We start from the raw sequence: 10,045 nt of genomic DNA on the forward strand, positions 1-10,045 counted from the left end.
TAGGAAAGAAAGAAGAGGAAGAAGAAAAGAAATGGGGGGAAAGAAGGTAATCGAGGGGAGGCCTTGCCTCCACCCCCTCCCCCATAAAAAGAGGAGAAAAAGAGGAAAGAAAAAAAGAGGAAGAAGAAAAGTAAAGAAACGGGATGTCAGTTGCGATTTTCCCGCCAACAAGGTTTGGATCGAAAGGATCTTGCCTCCCCCCTCCCCTCAGCAAAAAAGAGAAAGGGAAAGAAAATAAAGAGGAAGAAAAGATACGTTTTTGACACCACAGGCATACTCAGTGGCGGATCCTGGGGGGCCGAAACGGCCGCGGCCTCCCCCCCCCCCCCCCCCTATTGGCGGCGCAAAAAAAGAGGATAAAAAGAAGAGAAGACAAAAGGAGAAGACAAAAGAAAGGAGAAGAGAAAAGAAAAGAGAAGAGACAAGAAAGAAGTCGGGTGAGAAAGGTGGAAAGACAAGGAAATGGCGCTTAGTGACAGTAACTTTCGAGCCACGGAATCTAAGTTAAACGTTAAAACAGCCCCTGCCCTGCAAAGTCAATTTTGTAATTAACGGTAGTGGGGCCGCTTCACAAATCTTATTTTGCCCTTCATTTGGCTTCAGCTCATATAAACTCGCTTGAGCTTGTATTTGAGCTCATGTTGGTAGTAATCATGGACAGGGCGGCAATCCTGGGCCCGATAGGAGGACACGTCCCCCAGGAAATTTAGAAATATAGCTAGAAAGATATAATTATAGCGGAAAGAACGTACATATTGGGCTTAGGGATAATGTCAGCATTCAACATTGCAAAATCTCGCTTGGTCGTTACGCCCCCTCGCCCAATAACACAAAACTATGATATGCAGGGGCGTAAATCCCGGGGGGATAGGGGGGCTGCATCCCCCCCCCCCCTGGCTTGAAGTAGGGGGGGTGGCCTGTACAAACATCCCCCCCTGAAAAAAAAATGCTTATTCAGCGGTCGGCTGAGTCGTTGCGATTTTTTCGGCCCGATTTATAAATGTTAAAATCCTGCGTACGCGCCTGGCGTGTAGTATGTGATGGCTATCGCCGATCATCCCCCCACTCCTCGGTACGGATTTACGCCCCTGATGATATGACACTCGGCCCACGCTTCCGGCCGTGATTTATCCATGGTTGTTGCAATAATTGTTGTTCTTTTTCATTTCTACTAACATTATTGTGTGCTATCACAATCATGATTGTTTCATTTTCCCTTTAAAGCAGGCGCGTAGCCAGAGTGGAGAATGGAACAACGAATCGTCTTCTTTCTCTAATAATTTTATTAAACTATGAAAGGTCAAAGCTTCGCGCGGTAGGGGTGGGGGAACTCAAATCAGACAAGGAAAAATGGTCGAGAATGGTACAACGAATCGTCTTCTTTCTCTAATAATTTCATTAAACTATGAAAGGTCAAAGCTTACGCGCTTTGCGCAAGAGGGGGGGGAACTGAATTCAGACAAGGATTAATAATCGAGAATGGTACAACAAATCCTCTTCTTTCTCTAATAATTTAATGAAACATCAAAGCTTCCACGTTTCGCGCGGGAGGGGGGAAACTGAATTCAGACAAGGATTAAGAGTCGAGAATGGAACAACGAATCATCTTCTTTCTCTAATAATAATTGCATTAAACAATGAAAAGTCAAAGCTTAAGCGCTTTGCGCAAGAGGGAGGGGTATAGAATTCAGACAAGGATTAATAGTCGAGAATGAATCCTCTTCTTTCTCTAATAATTTAATGAAACATCAAAGCTTCCGCGCTTCGCTCCGGAGGGCGAGGGGGAATCAAATTCAGACAAGGAAAAAGGGTCGAGAATGGTACAACGAATCGTCTTCTTTCTCTAATAACTTCATTAAATATTATTATAAAGGCCAAAGCTTACGTGCTTTGCGCAGGAGGGTGGGGGGGGGGACTGAATTCAGACAAGAAATAAGAGTCGAGAATGATACAACAAATCGTCATTTTTCTCTAATACTTAATGAAAGGTCAAAGCGAGGGGGAAAACTGAATTCAGACAAGGATTAAGAGTCGAGAATGGTACAATAAATCGTTTCTCTTCTCATTTCTTATTATGAATAGCGACCCTCTACTTTTATTATGCATAGCGAACCTCATTTCGTATCATGAATAGCGACCATCTACTCCTATTATGAATAGCGAGTCCCAGCGCTCAAAATACACGGGGGCGGTGGGCGATTCGCCTCCGTGAGCTACATAATCGCCCCCGTCAGGTTGCTCACGGGGGCGATTGCAAAATTAAAAATCGCCCGCGTGGAATTATAAAATAAGATTATCTTTTCTGTTATAACTTTAACACAATATTGAGTTTCAATTTTCAAACCTTAAACCAAAGAAATGGAACTTAGATTAGCGTGCAAGATAGGCCTAGTTATTACCGATTCAGCTCGCAGTGCAGTGCTGCCGTCATCAGTGGTTATAGGCCTACTGCGCCGTTAGTAGCGGTACGTGTGCACGCTGCCGCGCCATGTCTGCTGGAGCTTGAGGCGATCGCGCAAGGGCAGAAACATGGTCATGGAGAAGTTTTTCATTGTGAAAGCGTTAACCCGCTGAAATCTGGTGATTTCAAATGACCAGCAAATAATGAAACTCGACCAGTAAATCAATATTAGGGACTTTTAGATTTGCACGATGAGAACGTGGACTGCAACGTGTGACCTCCTTTTAAGGCAGTGCCAGTGCTTAAAAGGACGTGACGTGTGGCTGCCAGTGCCTTAAAAGGACGTAACACGTCAACGTCCACGCAAATCTAAAAGTCCATATTGAGAAGAAGAGGAAGACCAAGATGTCGTGGAATGATATGGTAACATGGGCAGATCTAGGGGGGTTAGGGGTGTAACCCCCTCCTCCCGGCCCCCTTGGGCTGCCAAGTGAAAATGTGACATTAAAGCGGGGGGGGGGAGATGCTGGAGAGGAGGACTACTAATCTATTTTATTTTTTTCAGGGGGGGGGAGTGAAGCGCCGTTTTAGCATGACTTTCTTTTTAACTCTTACTTTCACCTATCTCAGATAACCCTAAGTTTTTTGGTTGCTGCTTTATATGTAGTTGATAATGCATGATTAAAATAAAGAGAGAGAAATAGAGAGAGAGTACCACCATCATTTTGCAATGGTTCAGGGTTCGTGTAATGTACACTTGAAACCATTTCTTAGCGTCTCAACACTAAAAAAATAGCAAAACAATTTTTAAGGAAAAGCATTATACTGAATTAAATAAAGATTAATAGCTTTATATTGGATCAAACTAATACTGATACGGGCTAAAGACAATGTGGTATTTGTATAGAGGTATTTCAAAATGACATTCTGATAATCAACATTTTGTTCTGGTATCATAATTATGTATATACGCATAATACAACTGATCTTTATGATTTCTTAACGTGACATAGCTTCTTCTCCCCCTGCAATCAAAAAAGAAAACAAGGTTATTTAATAAAAGGATCATGCGACAAATAATCATTGTGATTCAAATTGATGCAAGGATTTTTTTTTTGAATAAGCAATGCTTTTCACCAGAATCTTCTTTGTAAAAACGACTTTTACAAATCTCAGCCATGCAAATCTGCCACTGTGTTGTAAGATCACTTTCAGATTAGGAGAAGTGTATTCTATAATGAGTATTTTACATTGAATGGAACGTCACAACTCAGAAAGCATGGATGAGATTTGTAAAAGTTGTTTTTACAAAGAAGATTTGGGTGAATAGCAGTGCTTATTCAAACAAATATTCGCATCAATTTGAATCAAAATCATTATTTGTCGCTTAATCCCTTTCAATGACCTTGTTTTCTTTCTCGTTTGCAAGGGGAGAAGAAGATATCACATTAAAGACATCATAAAGATCAGTGTTGTATGCGTATATATTATATACACAGGCCAGTAACAGCTATGTAGCTTGTAAATTTGTAAGAGGGAAAATGCTGATTGAAATGATAATGATGAAATAGCAAATAATTGAGGAGTATCGTAGGTACCAATTCAATGGATATGTGTATAAAAAAGAGCCCCCGTCAGTACTAAAAGAGCCCCCGTGAGAAGGCTCACGGGGGGCTCTTTTTGGGGGAAGAGCCCCCGTGGACAAAAATTAATTTGAGCCCTGATAGCGACCCTCTTTCTGTGTTATGAATACCGACCCTTTTGTAATATTATGAATAGGGACCCTTATGAATAACGACCCCGATTTCGTATTATGAATAGCGACCCTCTTCTGATATTATGAATACCGACCCTCTTCTTTGATTATGAATATATGAATAAATGGATTTTGCGTGTTTTTTCCCCCGAATTCACACCATAAACGGGTATTTCACAAAAGTGTACTCCTGAACAAGTATTGTAAAATTGTAACACTTGAGTATTTTGAAGCGCGATACGGATTACCATTTAATTTGTTGACTATGTAAAAATAAATCAAATTGTGCTTCTGATGTGAAATTCATCAACCTGTACACTTCCAAATGGGGTTAATGCACAACCATCATAAGTCCTTTCTTTGAAGAAAAAAAGAATTACATTTCAAATTTGATCTATTTTATATAGTACATGTAGTGTTTACAAAAAGTACACAATGTACAATGAACAGCTGACGTAACTGAAAGCTATAGACAACCGGCTTCCCGACCAGCTTGTCAATTTGGAGACGGGATTTTTAAAAAAAATACCCCTAAACGCGTACAGTAGGATTTTTAATAAGGCACCCTTTTTTCTTGAAAATTTATGTTTTTTAACCCCTTAACGCGGCACCGTGCGGACCGCGCCCAATCTTTACATTTAAAAAAATATATATAATACGCTTTCTTGGTCATGCATGTTTACAGTATAATTACAAATATATACTGCCATGAGAAGCTCTGGTTAAAATAACATGGGCCCAAGGTGACTGCAATAGTGCTATCTTGCTGAGGAATTATCTAGATAATCTTCTCACTCGGTCCATCGAATTAATTCATGAGGTATACACCAATGAAGTAGGGTTTCTGCGCATGCATGGTGATCTCTCGTGATTAATGTTTCCAACCATGTTCACTGTTTCACCCAAATGTGGCACAAATGGATTTGTACTTTCCATTCTCAAAAAAATGTTGCTCGGTGAAGCGTGTATGGATTAATGCCATCCATTTATATAGTTAAATTGCGATAGCGTATTACTTCTACTTTACGAAAAACAAGCAATCATATTATAGTCTGTTCACAATATCCGTCTGTTTTGGGGGTTATTTTGTTCTGGGACGCACTGAATATCAGCTTCTAGCATGATCCGAGAGTAAAAGTACCCCCCCCCCCCCGCGCCTCTCTCTCTCTCTCCATCTTGACCCCATGCTCCAAGCCGCCGAAAAGTTATGCGCTAACACGTGGTGAGATAAAAGAGCGCATGAAATTTCAGGATTTAGAATTCTTATCAGAAAATGGTATCACTGCGACTGTTCGCTGTCCCTTTCAATTTCTCATCCATTGTTGAAAGTGTAAAGAATAGAACAAGCGAACACAAACTCGTGTAATTTCATCCTTTTTTTAACTTCCAAATATTAAAAAACACGCGAAAACACGCATTAGCAAACTTAATGTTATTGAAGATTGTAAATCATGGATTAAATAACGGGACATTAAAACATGCACAAATTAGCGCATTATCCTAAAATATTGAGTTTTTGTCAGGGATGTAAGTTTTCTTTTACCAACAACTCTGGCACACAAATTATAGGAAGGACGGAGTACTAAATTTGAAAATTTGTTTGATGCACTGTTCCCAATACAATCCCCATATAAAGTTTTTGATTTTCACTAAATTTTTGCCGGTAATTTAATATTGTGTAATAAATGTGAAACTGGTGCCTGGCTTCCGAAAGTCCCCGCAGTGGAAGCGCGGTTCGGAGCATTGAACTTCAAAGCCAAGTGGAATCGTACACATCCCATTGTTACGCTTTAGAACTCACGAATGCGTTTGAATAAATTACAAGAGTTTCGCCTCCTTTCTTTCACCTCCCTGGTTATACCATGGGTTATACCGTGAAATCATATGCATGGTATAATTCCCAATCATCATTATATTGCGGGCGAGCACAAGGGCATGGCAGGCAAGGATACAAACGAATTAATTCCAGCCAATTATAATAAACCTTTACCTAGTGAATAGCCGTGTCTGGGCTAAGCACACCAACGCTCATTTTGTCTACATGCACCGAAAAACACATAGTAAAAAAAGTACTCTCAGAAAACACATACATCGCAATAATTCTTCACAGAATCTAATTATTATATAGTTGGTATTTATAATTAATCTCCCGTTGTTGTTATAATGATATTCATATACCATTGTATGCATCTATGCATCTCTCTCGCTATCTCTGTCATCACATTGCGTCAGTGTCACCACCACCCGGCACCACCACCACCACCACCACCACCACCACGTACCACTATCACCATCTCCACCACCAAACACATCATCCACAACCATCAAGCACCATTGCCAACATCATCACTACCACCACCACAACTATCACATCCCAATAGATAAACTAATTTACCAAATATATCAATTAGTAGGCGGTTTCCCGGCAAAATTGTTATCATCATGACATTAGTCAAAACATATTCTTTCACATGATTGGTAATAAGAGCTTCCATTTCATCGTTTTGAAATTGGGGCGTTTCCAATACTGGTCTTTACCTTTAAATGTTTCATTTTGCGGTTGTTGTTTTCTTTTTTCTGTTTTGTTCACGCGTGGCCGGTTTCGGTCTAAATTGTTATGCAATGTGTTACTAACGAAATGACAACCGGTGCATTGCATTTAATGAATGGAATTGCTGTGTATACTATTTAAATCTAAAGATCTCACAAAAGATACATAAATACACGCAAAACATAAAACTTTTCGAATGAAATAAGCCATACTGTGTTGCAACGGACGCTTAATAGGGACTTTTAGATTTGCACGACGGAGAACGTGGACTGCCCTTTTAAGGCAATGTGACGTCCTTTTAAGGCACTGGCAGTGACGTCACATTGCCTTAAAAGGGCAGTCCATGTTCTCCGTCGTGCAAATCTAAAGCCCCTATTATGGAAACTTCAGAGATTTCAATAGTAATAGATCAGCATCATTGTCTGTGATCTCATCATTGAGATACATACAATAATTATTGTACACCCTTACAATAACAATTCCAAACGTGATAATTTCATTACTTCGGAGAATTTGCGAAATACCACATTATTTCCTTCTAAGAGATATACATGTTTTTGGAATTCTTGAATAAAACGTCTTCACAGAGGTCTAAAGTATTCAAATGTTAGTAATTGCGTATTCAACTGACCACCTGTTCACAAAAGACGGTGGTATGTCCTCACCCACTGGGTACCTTTAATTGTATTAGCATTGCATGTTTTCATATAATAGCCCATTGAAACCCTTCGTTTCATGGTGTTGCTTGGGGTTTCTGACAAGCAACTGCTTAAAATGTAATTGAATTTGTGAGTGGGCATTGTATAAAAACATGCAATGCTATTGTGAACAGGTTGTCAGTTGATGGGAAGGGACATACCAACGTCTTTTGTTCATCTAGCTGACTGATAAATGACTGGCATGATGATGTCACAAAAGTCATTTGCTTTTGGAGGGGTTTTCTTAGGGGTGGAGCTTAGCAGCAGTGAAAAAAATACACGGGGGCTCAGGGCGAAATAGCCCCCGAAATGCCCCAAAGAGCCCCCGAAAATCAGAAAAGAGCCCTGTAAATTTGCAAGGAGATCAATGCAAACAAATTTTAGAATGTTATTTTCATGCAGGAAAGCTTGAAAAGTAGCCCCCGAAAAAGATTTTTTTTTCCCCTGCTTAGCAGGTAGAACAAAATTAAATTAAAAATATAAATTATATGACATAAATGTACATCAAACAGTCAAAAGATATGTGATGTATACATTATTACAGATCAACAAAAGTCCACATGAATTTGCAATTTAGTGACCCTTTAAAGATACTATGTCCCTTTTGCAGCCAACATCAAATTATGTAGAACTTTGCAGAAATTATGAATATGTTATGTAGAGATCTACATGTTTGTCCTATCTGTGAATTTAAACTTGAGCAGTGTCCTAATGTTCAAATTATGCAAGGAAACCCGTTTACTTGCTAGACTTCACTGTCAGACAATATTGAGTGACTTACTGGCTTTTTTCATCTTTGGTAATATTTTACATAAAATGAGCTGTAAAGGGTACATGAGCATTAGTCTACATCAATAACCCACTTCTTGTAATGGCAAAAATTAAACTGATTGAATCTTTGCGCAGCATAGAACGACGACCATTCGGTACAAATAATGGTCTGAAAAATCAGACTATTACTTACTGGCTCTTTAGCTCCCAAGTCGATTTGACAACTGTTAGTCGATTTTTTTTCCCACCTAAAGACATTTTCAAGCCCCCCTTTTTTTTAGGAAAGTTCTAAATTAGTATTGTCTTTCAGATGCCTTTGGAATTTAACAATTTCATTTTTTTTGGCCTGCAAAATTAATGGGGCATAGTACCTTTAATCCCTTTCAAGGGTGTTTTAATTCTACAAAGCGAAAATGACAAACGGTTGGTGTATTTTCTTGCCATTGTTTGTTCATTCTCACATCAATAATTTCCAATAAACACCAAATCAATATTGCCTCGCCGGGGCATATCACCTTTGCGCATTGCAGCATATCATTCCGCCTCCAGCTTGCGAGCTTTAATCCCGGCTTTAATACAATTGTAATCGCTTTCAATGAAAACTATATCAATCCCTTTGAAGGGTGGACGATGTGATAAATTCACTTTTTGACTGATTCAAAGTGATCATAGTGAGGATTATTCGAGAAGTGGTGCGGGCATCCACAACATAATTGTGTATGTTAATACACCTAGTTATGGATGCATTCTCGATCTGACACGACTTATCATGATACATGATACATCAAAACCGACTTAAGAGTGAAACTAGACAATAAAATTGTATTTACATGAATAAAAATTAATTCATTGTCCCGTCTCTATACTGCAGACACCATTTTATGCTTTAAAAATTACGATAATTATTAGGCAATTATATTATTCCAGTATTATCGCACTACGGATCATATCAAGCCACCCCACCTCTTCCGAATTCTTCTCTCTATCTCCATTCTTTCTCCCTGTGCTCCTCCGCTTTACCCGTATATCCGACTCTCTCTCCTCATAATCACATCATCATCACTATCACAACCACCTCATCGTCATCGTTTTCTTATCGTTATAGTCATTGTGATCACCATCATTATCATATTCACCATCATCATCACCATCGTCCTCATCCCCATCATCATCATCATCATAATCATAATCATCAGCAGCAGCATCAGCTTCACTATGACCATTGCTGCAATAAACATCACAAGCTACAACCATTTGCTTCCATATAGCAGTCGTCCAATTTCATCACTGAAATTGATTGCACCTCCATTATGCCTATTTCACCGAGATCAACATAATTATTATGCCCATGGAGAAAGACTTAATATTTGTACAACTTTTTATTTTGTTAATACAATTGATTGTTCATTTTATGGAAAGGAATGTAAAAAACAAAACGACAAAGTAGGATATTCGAAAATGTACATGTACATAACATAAAAATGACGATGAATCGATATACTTGACGGTAAGAAATTCATCTTATTTACACTGGTTTCCACGAACTATACTTTATCAAGTACGAAAATTACATTGAAAAGAGGATTTCGAAATGAAGATTGTACAGCTTTTAGATTTTGAATAGATGTTTTCGTCAACTGAATAGTCTTTAATCAAAATAAGGATTGTACAGGTTCTACGAAGATAACTTTGTGTCTTGAACATGATCCGTATCAATAACATGATAACATTGATTTCATCTACTCATTGTTCGAGAAATTAGCTCTTAGACATGAATATTACACGGTTAGTTTTATCGGAAATTACGCTGGGTTTCTTACAAAAATTGGGGTAGACTAAGTTGAATCGCCTGCTACTCCGTATCAATC

Source organism: Strongylocentrotus purpuratus, unplaced genomic scaffold, assembly GCF_000002235.5.
Source record: "Strongylocentrotus purpuratus isolate Spur 01 unplaced genomic scaffold, Spur_5.0 spur5_scaffold_5, whole genome shotgun sequence".
Lineage (NCBI taxonomy): Eukaryota > Metazoa > Echinodermata > Echinoidea > Camarodonta > Strongylocentrotidae > Strongylocentrotus > Strongylocentrotus purpuratus.